The 14,365-nt window shown below is 39.0% G+C and overlaps 2 protein-coding genes across 4 annotated transcripts in view; one reads left to right on the top strand and one right to left on the bottom strand.

Moving 5' to 3' along the window:
* NDUFB4 (NADH:ubiquinone oxidoreductase subunit B4) overlaps positions 1–14,365 on the top strand; it is an 812,324-nt gene that overhangs the window by 571,697 nt on the left and 226,262 nt on the right. The window lies entirely within an intron of this gene.
* LOC126949250 (cytochrome c oxidase copper chaperone) overlaps positions 1–14,365 on the bottom strand; it is an 846,236-nt gene that overhangs the window by 682,037 nt on the left and 149,834 nt on the right. The gene's annotated exons all lie outside the window — the stretch shown is intronic.

Here is a 14,365-nt window from a genome sequence, read left to right as displayed (position 1 = left end):
GGGCGAGGAGTGGCAAGAGCGTAGCGTGGGCTGCGCGGAGCTGAGGCCGAGACCCAGAGGCTGCCAAATTGTCATCAGAGCCGGGCCGGGTTTCGGCGGCCGCGCTTTATAGTCGCTGGAGCCTGGTGACCTATTCCAGGGCTCCAAGACTGCCTAGGCAACAGCCCAAGGATGTTCGGTTATCTGGCCTTGAGGGTTCGCGCGTCACGTGCCCCTTCCCCGCCCCGCGCTTGTTTTTCAGTTTAAAAGTGGGGCCGGTGTCTGCAGGACTCTGTGAGCACACAGGAATTTAGTGATGATTTATCTCCATGACAGAAAACCCCAGGAATTTAAAGTCCGAGGATTAACAAAACCGACTTCGAAGTGTGAAAGCAGCTGGACTAGACATCAGAACCCCCGATCCTTACTGGGGGTTCCGCTGTTAAATAGCCTAGGGCAGGGATTTGATTTCAGTTGCCCCATGCATAAAATATGGGTAATACCCGGATTACTTGCCCCACAGAATTATTTTTTTCTTTTTTAAAGCATAAATGTATATCAAGTAAGGACGTTTTGCCTGTTTTAATTATAGAAGCACATACGTGGTTTTTGGTCTAAGTTGTGTCTAGGAGTGAATTTGGAAGTCTTGGAGGGAGTTCCATGACTTGAGATAGCTCAAATTAATGAGTTAGTTTAAAAACTCAGAAAGCATTGAGTTTGTACTGCAGGTCAAAACTACAGTTTGGGAAAATCCTGATCTGGTACTAATTTAGTAATTCTAATTAACATATTTTTCATCCTTGTCCCAAACTCAATCTTTTCTGAAATTACTTTTAATGATTTTTGAAAAGTCATGAATAGAAATGAGAAAAAAATGCTTAGCTTTTTTTTTTTTTTAACAAAGCTTATACATAAGAAAGTTAAGTGGTTGTGTATAATCAACGACATTAAATTGCTTTCCTCCTTTGAAAAAGAGGAAAGTCGTTTTTTTCTTGCCAGTCATTTATCTGTATGAGAAACTATGCCTTTACTCTGCAGTCAAACTTTAATTTCTGATTGAGTTGTAGTTATAGAAGGACGTACTTTGTATGTTTAACCTGATGGTGGAATGTTTTGTAAAACTGATGAGTCATATGTTTTGGAAGAGGCCTTTTAAGAACAGACTTTATTTTGGGTCAAGCCAGCATTCTAACAGTAGTCCTAAAGTCTGAAAATTACAAATATTTAAAATAATAGGATTTTTTTTTGCTTTAAAATATTTATCTGGGATTTTTAAAAGTGATAGGAATGTAATGTAAAATGGGAAAAAGAAAGGATTCAAACATAATTCAGAAATAAGAGTTGGCCAGGTGCCATGGCTCATGCCTGTAATCCCCGCGCTTTGGCCCAGATCAGCAGATCACTGAGGTCGGAGTTCCAGACCAGCCTGGCCAACATGGGGAAACCCCGTCTCTACAAAAAATACAAAAATTAGCCGGGCCTACTGGCGCTCACCTGTGTTCCCAACTACTCTACAGGCTATTGGGAGGATTGTTGCAGCCTAAGCGGTAGACGTTGCAGAGAGCCATGATTGTGCCACTGCCCTGCACTTTTTTTTTTTTTTTTTTTTTGGTCTCAAGAAAAATAAAATAAGAGGTAAGATTACAAATCAGTGGAATTAAAGGGAGAAGATAACCTCAATAATAGCAAATGAGGCTTCCTAGTAGAAAGTTTGGAAAAAATACTTAGGATGGGAACTCCACGTTGCATAGAATAAAGGAAAGGAAGTAGAAAAACAGTGGTGTAGGTAAAGAAATGAGTCACCTGACAAATTTTGAAAACCTGCTTGCAATGCTGTACTGGGAGCTATTTTAATTTAATAAAGTCTCCAAATACTTCGTTGTTGAATTTAGGATAAATGTAACTAGACCATCGAGCAGCTGAGATAACTGAGAAACTGCTTTTTAAAAGTTGAAAATTGTGTTTCTGCCTCTTTGAAGCTATTGGCAAGGAAACTGTAAATTTCAGTGTAAAATGCATATCTCATGTCCAATTAGAGTAGGTTCTTACTTACATAGAATGACTATCTTTATTCATCTTTGGATTCTCCCTCACACCACCGCCATCCCCCATTGCCTAGCATGATTTCTTGCAAATAATTTGGATTGATTGAGTTGGATATATCTCTTAGTTAGTGGACTTATTTTTTGAATAATTAGATTAAATTGTAAAGTCCTTGAAAAAAACTATTTTATTATTATATACTCATCCCCTAACAGTGCCTGGTCCATAGGAGGTACAAGTACTCTATGTCTTTTGAAACACTGAATATATTTGTAAATATTAAGTTTTAGTTGAAAAGGAACTTTTATTTATCAAACACCTACTTTTATCACAAACCTTAAAAAATGTAATTCTACTTATGGCCACATTTATAAAAAATAATGTTTATCCTCATTTTAGAAATGAGGGAACTCAGGCTCAAAAATGATGAGTAAAGTTTGCTATCACAGAGAGTGAAAGACTAATTAGAAATTCAGCTTTAGGGCTGTGTGGCTCCAAAGTCCACATTCTTTCCATTACACTACACTGCTCTCTTGAGCTTAGTTTAGTTTTTTTTGTTGTTTTTTTTTTTAATGATTCAAAGCAATAAGATCTTGCAAATAGTGTCAGTATTACAAGTGGCATTTATCCATTGATGGTTCTTTGAAATACTGTGATTGTTGGAATTATACGGCGCTTGTCTTAAGGATTGGGGGTTTAGTGGGCTTCATACACAAAACTGGAGCAGAAGCACCTGAACCAAACATAATTTGGGTTGCCATCCTTGTATCATATGACCTCGCTTCAGAACCTATGTTGATTAGAGCCAAAGTGGATATCTGACCAAGGTAAGCCCATCAACAGACTACCTGGTGGCCTATCACTTATAAGGCACTGCCCAAACAGAAGCAGTTAAGATTTTTTTTTCTCACTCTCCCAGGAATTTAATCCAAAGAACCCAGAGGGAAATTGCAGTTGGTGGCAGATGAGAAAGAAATCACAGTTGAATCAGAAAGAAGCAGACATGGGGAGTGTCGCTAATTTTTTGTCAATTGTGGAACATAAGTGCAAAGATTCATAAAATACTGCTGCTGAAATCTAGGACTGCCTTATATCCAGAGTAACGCACCAGGGGCAGCTTCACTGAGGCCAACTTGTTAACAGCTGGATTAAATGTGAGCATCTCATTACTGCCCAGTATAATAACCCTTCTCTATCTTAGATAATGTGGATGTATCTCTTTTCACTGCAGCCAGATGGGTTTAAATGAAGCAGCATCCCCCAATCCTACAGTGGCCCTTGAAACCATCCAGTCAGCCTGGAGAATACTGAAAACTTTCTGGGAGGTAAAAGAGCTATGGTGGCTTATGAGCCCCCCACAGTGATGGGGTTCATCTGTGGCTAGCTGAAAGAGATGCCCGAGAGGGGAGTGGGGGCACTGGAGAAGGTAAAAGAAAGAGGAGACAACAGAATATGTTACATAGGGAAAGGAACATGGGTTACAGGGAACTGGGAAAGTACATGGCCTGTTTGTTCACTTACCAGAACTTCACCATTGTGTCATAGTTGGTCAAATTGAATACATTTCAGGATGAGTCTCTTGACTGGAATAGTATTGGACATTTAGGAGACCAAATGACTTGTCCTCCTCCTTCAGCTTCCTTGTCTAGGCTTCCTGAAGGCAGGAACTGCATCTGTTTACCATGGTATCCCCCAAGACATCGTAGGTGGTAAATAGTGAGTGAATGAAATAAATGCATGAATAGTTTTTGACATACCTGACTTAAATAGGCCCTGTTGACCTACTGACTGCAGAAAAAAACAAATAGTCTAAGTAGAGAATCCTTTCATAAGCCATTCCAGTTAGGAGGCAGCATACTGATGCAGTTAAAAGAGTGGGCTTTGGTTTTTATCAGATATAGGTTTCAAAACCCACCTCTAGAAATCAGATTTCTCTTACTTAATCTTGATTTTGTTACTTAATTTCTGTAAGGCTTGATTTTATCATCTGTGTTATAAAGTATATGGTCTGTTTCATAGGGTCATTGTAAGGTGTAAATCTAAAGTGCTTAGCATAGTACCTAGCACAAAGTCAATACTCTGTAAGTAGTGGCAATTATTATTATTAGCTGTAATAGTTGTTATTGTTATAACTATTGCTCTCTGCCACTTGTTATATCATGATCAGGGTAGAAAAACAAAATTGAGAACAGTCTTTACTCATGATTTCACAATTTTCTACATAAACCATGGTCCTCTGCTCTGGGCCATTCCATGTCTTAGAGATTAGGATTTGGGAGGTTGGTCTGAACTCTATTGCCCGAGATTTATGCTTACTGTCTTTTTTGTCTTCAAGGTATATCAGGACTTCATGCCTCCTAAACCCACTCTTACCTTTATTTTAGCCACCTATGATTCAGACTATCCTTTCTAAAGCACTGCTCTCATGATTTCAATCCATCTCTTCTCCTCCTGCCTTTACCCCATGTTTCCTCATTGCTTATCAGATGAAGGCCACTTGCTTAGGCTAGCATGCAAGGTTTTGATTTATTTCCACTGCTAAATCCCTCTCAGTCTGGTTTATCCATATTGGCCTAGGATGGTTTAAAGTTCTGCCATCTTCCTGCAAGTTGTCCAAATCTCAAAAAACCAGTTACTGTATGTTTAGGGCAGCGTTAAAAGTAGAGGGAGCTATAGTCTTTCAGTCGATCCTGAGGAGGAGTTGGCTTCTATATTTATAGGGGCCAAGAGTAAGTCTTCAGCCAGTTTTGTGGTATAAGGTCAGCAGTTTGATTTTCAGCAGTTCTTCCTCTGCCACAGTTTGCTCTTGCTGTAGAATTGATAGATTAAAATGCCTCCTTAAATATGTCCCAGGCTTCTTTATTGAAGTTTAAGCCCTTTTATTTTGAAGATTCAAATAATAACATGACATCTTTGGATATCTTTGGAGTCTTAGACTAAGCATTTTTAGAGCTATAAAAGCATCTTCATGGCTACTCCCATTGAATTCACTCCGTTTAGGGGTTTATCTTAGACCTGGTGCGGTGTTTTCCTTATTGATTGTTTTGGGAGTTGGAGTGACTATCTTTTAAATTTTACCCACTTGCTCAGCCTATGTTGATTCCATATTGGCTTGTTTGACCTTTTCATAGATAGCTAGTCATAACTACAACTATAAATGAGCTAAAATAATTTTAATCCCTAGTTAATTCATTCACATATAGACACAGAGTCCCTACTGTATGTAAGAAACTGTACTATATATTGCAAGGCATAAAAACTAGTAAGAATAATAGGTAATGTTTATTGGTTATTTTATAAGTGCCAAGCACTGTCCTAGGGGCTCTGTAGTCATTATTTTTATTTAATCCTCACATCGCTTCTATAAGGTACATATTATTATCATCATTCTTCAGACAAGAAAACTGAGATGTGGGAAAATTAACTTGCCAAGTCACGTATTTATGGTGTGCTGGATAACAACAACATAGTAGAATGTTCATGATTTTGTTCACATACAATCACTGCCTTCAAGAGATTTACTGTATGGTAACAGAGATTAAACATGAACCTATAAAAAATCTAAGTTAAAAAGGGCAAAAGATCTGAGTAGACATTTCTCAAAAAAAGATATAAAAATCACTGATAAGCACATGAAAAGATGATCAACATCATTAGCCATCCAGGGAAATACAAATTAAAATCACAGTGAGCTACTGTGACATACCCACTAAGACGGCTAAAATATAAAAGACAACTAATAAGTGATGGTGCAGATGTAGAGAAATTGGAACCCTTATAGACCAATACTGGTGATGAAAAAGTGGTGCAGCCACTTTGGAAAATAGTCTGGCTGTTCTTCAAAAGGTTAAAAAAAATAGTTAACATATGACCCAGCAGTTCTACTCCCAGGTATACACCCAAGAGAAATGAAAACATACGTCCTCACAAAAACTTACACATGACTGTTCTTAAAAGCATTTTTCATCATAACCAAAAAGTAGAATCAAACCAAATCTCTACCAACTGACAAAGGATAAATAAAATGTGGTATTTACATACAATAGAACATTATTCAGCAATAAAAAGAAATGAAGTGCTGATACATGTTACGACATGGATGAATCTTGGAAACGTTATTCTGACACATAAGTGAAAGAAACCAGTCATAAAAGAACACCTACTGTATGATTCTATTGCTATGAAATCCTCCAAAATAGGCAAATCTGTAGAGATAGAAAGTAGATTTGTGGTTGCCAAGAGCTAGAAGGAAGGGAGAATGGGTAGTGGTTGCTAATGGGTACAGGGTTTCTTTTTGGCAGGATGAAATTGTTCTAAAATTCATTGTGATGATGGTTGTACAACTATGAATATACTAAAAAGCCATTGAACTATACACTTTAAGTCAGTAAATTGAATGATAGGAAAATATATGAAGTATATATCAATAAAGTTATTTTTAAAAACATGAACCCAAAGTAACTAAAATATAAAGTAGCATTTGGTAACTCATACAGAAACATAACCAAAAGCTATCCAAGTTCAGAGGAAAAAGACCATTTAGGCTACCACAGTTAGGGTAGCCTTCAGAAGACAATGGGATTTGGATGGAGCTGGGATGAGATATACAAAATTGAAGGAAAGAAGAAAAATATTTCTTAGAAAGCATAGCAAAAAGAAGGAAAAAAATTACAGCATATATTTGGGAAATGGTACAGGGTCTGGTTTGGCTGGCATGCTTAGTGCTGGTGGTTAGAATAGACAAGTATTGATATGCTTTAGATAATTATGGGAGAAAATATTTAAAATTTTAACTTTGCCCCTCAAAATCTAAGGTGTGTTGTCAAGATACAGTACAGAGGAAGAGTAGTAGACTTTGAAATGATAGGTTTGTCTAGACCTTGGAGAAAGAGGTATGAATACTAGGTAGGAGATCACCTCTGATTCTGCCCTCACTGGAAGCTCCAGATCCGATTTCCTTATTAGCTCGTGTTTCCTTATTAGCCTTGCAGTCTTGGGAGAGTCTGTGGATTGTGGCACCTGTAGAAATAGTCTTATATCTGAGTACAAAGTATTCCTCATGGTTTCTCAATACTGTGCTGGCATCAAGATATTCCCCCTCTGCTTCAGGTGAAAGTCAAATGTAAGTCAAGCCTCAGCCCCCATAGCATGAATTCGAGAAGTGACACAAACTGGTCATAATTATTTCATTCCATTACATTCCAGTTGTTTTCTTGAGAGCCTACTATGTTAAAAAAAATTGTAGTAGATGCTGTTGGGGCTAAACAAAAACAAAACTGAAACAAAAATTCCTCAACAGGTTGTGTTAATGGATATAGCTTTATTTTGAAACTGCATAGGTGTTTCCTTCACTCAGCCACTGATTAGAGAAACTGAGAGGTTCTGGAGACGCAAAACCAGGAGCTAACTGCTTCATTCATAGTCTGATGGGGCGAGGAACTTAGGGAAAAGCTCCCTTTTGCACCCATTCCCAGCAACAGGCCTCCTATTCTTGTTTTCTTCTTATTTACCCTGTTGTAATAAGTATATTTACCAAAGGAAGTGTTCCTTCAAACCCTTCTCTATCGTTTACCTGGACTGTGCTGAATGTCAGGACTAGGTCAACCCAGCTCAGACCCAGATGTAACCCATGTGCTGTGGGGTTGGAGAGAGAACGGTTCCCTAACAAAGAATTGGCCACTACTGAACTTGAGCCTCAAGGGTAATGGAAAAGGCTTCAAACAGGAGATACAAACCATGCTTATGCCTAAGAGGTGGAGAGTAAAGAACAAATCTCACTCTCTCCTTCCTGTACTGTCACTCACTGTACCACATTGTGTGTGGTCTCTTCATTTCTTAATTTTTTCAATTATAAAGTATTTATTGTAATGTAAATGTAAAAGGTCACTTTAGAAAATTCAGAGATATGAAAGGAAAACAACTGAAATCACACACAATCTCATCATCCAGAAACAACTATGGTTTACATTTTGGCATATTTCTTTCTTTTCCTATATGAACATATTTCTTCCCACAAAGTTGAAATCATACATATATGTATATGTATATTAAGTTTTATATTTTTATTTTTTTGCCAACAGTTGAATAGTAAGCATTATTCTCATGTTATTTAATTATTCTTCAAACATGTTACTTGGAACAAATAGGTTGCAGAATAATTCCCCAACATTGAAAAATTATGGAGTTCCTTTTGATCCACTCTTCTACCATAATAGCTTGCAAACACTTTTTTTTTTTAGCTAACAAATACAGCCATTGAAATATTAAGTCTCATGGAACTCTTTGCTGAGCTTTTGTAGCAACGTTTGGTAATAACAGTATCACCAAGCACGTTCCCTGGGGATAGCAACAGGTGTCCCTTCAAAGACATGCTGACTCCACCTCACTTGCTTCTCACCTGGTTGATCAGAGGAACCAGCTGTAATACAGGTAAGCTCTTTTGATAAAGAGACTATTTATTTGGGAGAAATTGTTGACTGTTTGTAAACTGCAGAGTCAAATGATAGATTATGTGACTGAAGTGTTGAGGTATCTACATTCCCTTGACACTTTGTTGACACCTAGAGCTGGTTCATTAGAGTTCTCATTGTTCTTCTACAAACCAGAGGTGAAAAGGGTACAATGCAAAATCTGTGTGCACTGCCAGAATTTTCTGTTTTGGGATAGTTTATACTTGTCTTTAGTAGTATATGATTTTTTTTTTTTCTGTCTTTGTTGTTTTTCTTTCTTCTTCTTTCTGGTTTTTGTTTTGTTTTATTTTGTCTTATTTGTTTGTTTGGTTTTTTTAGATGGAGTTTCATTCTTGTTGCCCCGGCTGGAGTGCAATGGTGCAATCTCGGCTCACTGCAACCTCCACCTCCTGGGTTCAAGCAATTCTCCTGCCTCAGCCTCCTGAGTAGTTGATATTACAAGTGCCCATCACCATGCACGCCTGGCTAATTTTTTGTATTTTTAGTAGAGGGGGGTTTCACCATGTTGGCCAGGCTGGTCTCAAACTCCTGACCTCAGGAGATCCATCTGCCTCGGCCTCCCAAAGTGCTGGGATTACAGGTGTGAGCCACCATGCCTGGCCTCTTGTTCCTGTTATAAAGTGAAACTGTAAGAATCTTACACCAAATTCAATTTGATTCAGTTAATTCAACAAATACTTACTGGGTGCCTACAACTTGTAGAACACCATGATGGATATATGAAAGACAAAGAGAACCTAGCCATGCGCTTAGGAAACTTACAGTCTAGCAGGGCTGATTAGATAGGCATATAAATAACTGCAAGACAAAGAAGACCAGGCTATAAGAATATTTAATGAAGGAGAAATACTCACAAAATAGTGTCATGAGGAAAATTAAACTAGTCACTAAACTGTATATACAAATTGAGTTTTCTGAAAAACTACACATATAAAAAACTGAAATACTCTAAAATGGTAGTAGTGGCTGTTTGGGTGATGAATTAAAAGTGATTTTAATGTTCTTTATTCTTTTCTATTTTTTCAAAAAATTATTTACAGGGAAACTGTGCTACTATTAGGATAATTAAAAATAAGCTTTACTAAGTGAAAGTGTTATGCAACAATAGAAAATGTAGTGCAAGTGGTAAGGAGCAAAGATTATAACTGACTGGGGTGGGGGAATTAGAAAGGCTTTAGGATTTATGTCTCATAATGATGAAAAACTTTTTTTTTTTTTTTTAATCTCCCTCTGTCACCAGGCTGGAGTGCAGTGGCACGATCTCAGCTCACTGCAACCTCCGCGTCCCTGGTTCAAGTGATTCTGTTGCCTCAGCTTCCCAAGTAGCTGGGACTACAGGCACGTGCCACCACTCCCAGCTGATTTTTGTATTTTTAGTAGAGATGGGGTTTTACCATGTTGGCCAGGATGGTCTCGATCTCTTGACCTCATGATCCACCTGCCTCGGCCTCCCAAAGTGCTGGGATTTTTTCGCTTGTTTGATTTCTTTTTTTGAGACAGAGTTTTGCTCTTGTTGCCCAGGCAGAAGTGCAATGGCACGATCTTGGCTCACTGCAACCTCTGCCTCCTGGGTTCAAGTGATTCTCCTCTCTCAGCCTCCTGAGTAGCTGGGATTACAGGCGTACGCCACTATGCCTGGCTAATTTTTTGTATGTTTAGTAGAGACGCAGTTTCGCCATGTTGACCAGGCTGGTCTCGAACTCCTGACCTCAGGTGTTCCACCCACCTCGGCCTCCTGAAGTGTTGGGATTATAGGCTTGAGTCACTGCGCCTGGCCGAAAAGCTTCTATATCTTAGAAATAGTAATAAAGTTTTACTGAATTGAAAAGACATTATATTTCTACAATTTTTTTCCCATGACATTTGACTATAGTCTCTGTCTCCATTAATGATAGGCTGGGTGTAGTGGTTCATGCCTGTAATCCCAGCACTTTGGGAGGCTGAGGTGGGCAGATCACTTGAGCCAGGAGTTCAAGACCAGCCTGGACAACATGGTGAAACCCCATCTCTACTAAAAATTACAAAAATTAGCTGGGCGTGGTGGCATACACCTGTAATCCCAGCTACTGGGGAGGCCAAGGCAGGAGAATCGCTTGAATCCTGGATATGGAGGTTGCAGTGAGCCGCAATTGTGCCACTGCACTCCAGCCTGGGCAACAGAGCAAGACTCTGTCTCAAAAAACAACAACAACAACAACAACAACAAAACCTATAGCTCTAGTAGGTGCTATCTGCCATAGTATCTTTTAAAATTTATATTATTTTAGATATGTCTTTAAAATATTTTACTACGTACCATGAAGAGATATTTTCTAAATCAGAAGATGATGTCAATCACTAATCAGATTTATAGAGTATATAGACTTGGCAAATAATCTTACCACTTGTTCCACTGAACCCAGAAATGCTTTATTTGGTCATTGGCTGGAATGGCTACTCCTTTGTCCTCCTTTTCTTCTGTATTTCAGATTTCTCTATCTGTTACTGTTCAACCCACAGAGCACATATTTTTCAGTGTCTAATAGGCTCTAGAAAGAGTTCCTAAATATTCTGCAAGTCATCTGCTTCATCAGCCCATGAGCGTCCTGTTTTGGTGGATGCCCTGGGTGATGTGGCTTCCCATGGTGTGCGGGTGACATAGCAGAGGTTTGTCAGGTTAGAGTTTAGGTGGAATGTACAGGCCTCAGCTAACCTACAGAGTGAGAGTCTTGTCTCTGTGTAACCTGGATGAATTATTTATTTTCCCTCTGCCTTAGTTTCTCACTTATAAAATGAAGAAAATAATAGTACCTACTTTATAGGCTCATTTTATAGATTAAATTTGGCATTTGTAAACATTTGATGTAAAGTTGCTATGATGATGATGATGTATCATAGATAGACTTGAAGGACTGTGGTAGAATTTTTTTTTTTATCCTAAATAGATAACAGGAAGAAGAGGAGAAACTAACATATGCTGAGCAAGTACACTTATGTTATCTTTGTTTTCTTGGAAATAGTGAGGGGCCAAAGAACAAGTAAAGAAATAATTGCCATGCAGTATGAATCACGCAGCAATAAAAGTATGTTCAAAATAAAGAAGAAGAAATGATGAACTGCATATGGGTCCGGGAAGGCTTTGAGAAGTGCTACTTGGGCAGAGTTGCTTTTTGTTTTGTTTTGTTTTGTTTTGTTTTGTTGAGACAGGTCTCGCTGTGTCACCCATGCTGGAGTGCAGTGGTGCGATCTCAGCTTACTGCAACCTCTGCCTACTGGGTTCAAGCGATTTTCATGCTTCAGCCTCCTGAGTAGCTGGGATTACAGGCGTGCACCACCACGGCCCAGCTAATTTTTTGTATTTTTATTAGAGATGGGGTTTCGCTATGTTGGCCAGACTGGTCTCAGATTCCTGGCCTCAAGTGATCTGCCTGCTTTGGCCTTCCAAAATGCTGGGAACAAGCATGAGCCACCGAGCCCAGCCTTAGGCAGAGTTTTGAATAAGTGAGTAGTTGGGGAGTGGATGAGGGCAGTGGTGATAAGGGATATGCCAGGCACGGAGGATTTGGACAGCGCCATAACTTTGGGATGGTAGGTGGAATGTAAAGTACAGGGGAATAGTGAGAGATAAGGTCAGAGAGGGAGGCTGGATTCTGTCTGTGAGAATCAGTGACTTTACCTGTATGTAGATGTGCATTTATGTCAGAGTTTCTCGAAAGGGCTGAGTGTTCCTAATTCCTTTATTACACCCGTTCCAAAGCTATCCTAAGCTTGTTAATGCCATTCCTATTAAACTGCGGCCCTGGCTGGGCAGACTCATTTAGTACTGTCTCTTGGTTATTTTTCTCCATTTGGGAAGCATTGCAACAGGATTTCTAAGATACACTTGTAAAATCTGCTAGTTAAATGTCCTCCACTTTGGACTTGCACCAGCAACATCCAGAAAGGCCAGTAAGCATGGCTTGGGAAGCATGGGAAACTGTCTTTTGTCGCTCATACATCTTCAGGGCTGACTTCAGATCCAAATGACTTCAACTGTGACTCACTTAGAGAGGCAGATTTTCATATTATAGAAAGAGAGTTCCTGGTTCATGCAGCAAAACAAACAAACCTGCACAGAATTAGCCTGTGTGAACTTGACTCAGTAGACATTCCCACATGGGGTACTGAGGTGCTGGAAGCCTGTCTACTAAAGTTGCACTGGTGGACGTGGAATCTAAAGGGGTGTCTGTGAGGGCCATCCTGGGTCCCAGCAGCAGGTGGCTCCATGGTTATGCTGCCCCACACTTTCTTGGCTGAAGCAAATTTTCTGCCTTTCATTTTGTTCCTTACAGAATGTCTTTCTTTTTGGTGACTGCTAACATACTTCTTCACAGTGCAGGTGAGTCATTTTTCAAAAAACTTTGTGGGCTTTTATGAAATAGCTTTGGGGATAGTGAGGAAAACAGTTGTTTGAAGATAAACGACATAATCTCTCTGAACCTCATTCTTTTCATTTGTTAAATGAAAATAAATTTATTTTTTATAGGAAAAATTATATTTATTTTAAAAATCTATATTTACTTCACAGGAAATGGTTAAGAGCAGATGGGAGAAAATAACAGACGCATATTGTAAATCATTATTGTTTACTCTGCTTTCTTTTTTTAGTGAGAAAAACTTCCATCCCACCCCCCAATTTGGTTTGTCCATTTGAAGCTGTATCTGAATCTCATTCATATCTATAGTATGAACCTCCCAACCAAACCAAACCATACTAGACGCCCACTTTCAAGTGACTCTGACAAGTGCCAATTTATATAAAGTGTAGTATCCAAAATACTTGAAATCAGGTCTGTCCTGAAAAATCTGGATGGGCAGCCAACAAAGGGTTTATGTAACTCTTTTTGTACTCAAATCTTCAAATCTCTTGGTGACAAACAATATACAGATGTTGGAAATGTTAATATGATTCAACTAACCAAAAGTCCATAAGCAAAAGTTTAAAAAAAAAAAAAAAAAAAAAAAAAAAACCGTGTATTCCAAACCTGGCTGTATAACTCCTCCGTAAAGTGATCAAACACATTTACAGTCTTCAGGCTTATGCCATCTTCCAGAGACCTGCAGCAGTTCTGTCAGTCCCTTAAAGGTGGCAGCAACTTGAAGGCATCCTCAGGCTCCAGAGTTCAATTCAGGAGTTAGTACAAGGCCTGGTCAACCCAGGTTACATTTGCTGGCTCTTTTCTCTTGATGTTTGATTATTCTGTGTGTGTGAGTGTGTGTATGTGGTGGGGAGGAGGGCAGGGGTGCCTGGATATGTGTGTGTGTGTGTGTGTGTGTGTGTGTGTGTGTGTGTGGGTAGGGGAGAGCAGTAAGCAAAGTAAGGTGGTAATCCACTCATAGTTAACGAAAAACTCAACCAAATAAAGGAATAGGTATGTATGTAGGCAAGAAAGGGAACGATCTATTGGTTCTAATCTCACATTTTGTAGTAATATTAAGAACTTAATACTATGTGCTAGGTACCATGGCAGGTGCTTTAGACAGTATCTTTCTACATTTTTCTAAGTGTTTCCCCACATTATTAGCCTTTTCCTGAGCTTTTGCCTTGGCCTCTTAAGCCTTGGGAAGCTAAAGACACATGGTCTAGAAATAAAGTAGATTGAAATTGACAAAGGAGTTACTCAGATTCGAGCAGGGCCATCTGCAGACATATCAGTTAGAAATTGTCTTTTATACCAGTCACATCAGCAGGAAGTTGTGTTTCATGATGCATTGGCCAGAGCCTTTGAATTCCTGAGTTTGAGACCCCTTCCCCTGGGCCAGAAAGGGTACAGCTGTAGCAAGAACTCCAGAGTATAACCAGAGAAGCTAGAATCAAGGACCACTCACGGGTAAACTACATATTTTTGTGAGAG

Source organism: Macaca thibetana, chromosome 2 (assembly GCF_024542745.1).
Source record: "Macaca thibetana thibetana isolate TM-01 chromosome 2, ASM2454274v1, whole genome shotgun sequence".
NCBI lineage: Eukaryota > Metazoa > Chordata > Mammalia > Primates > Cercopithecidae > Macaca > Macaca thibetana.
The sequence above is the reverse complement of the archived record's forward strand: the minus strand, read 5'-3'. Positions and strand labels throughout refer to the sequence as shown.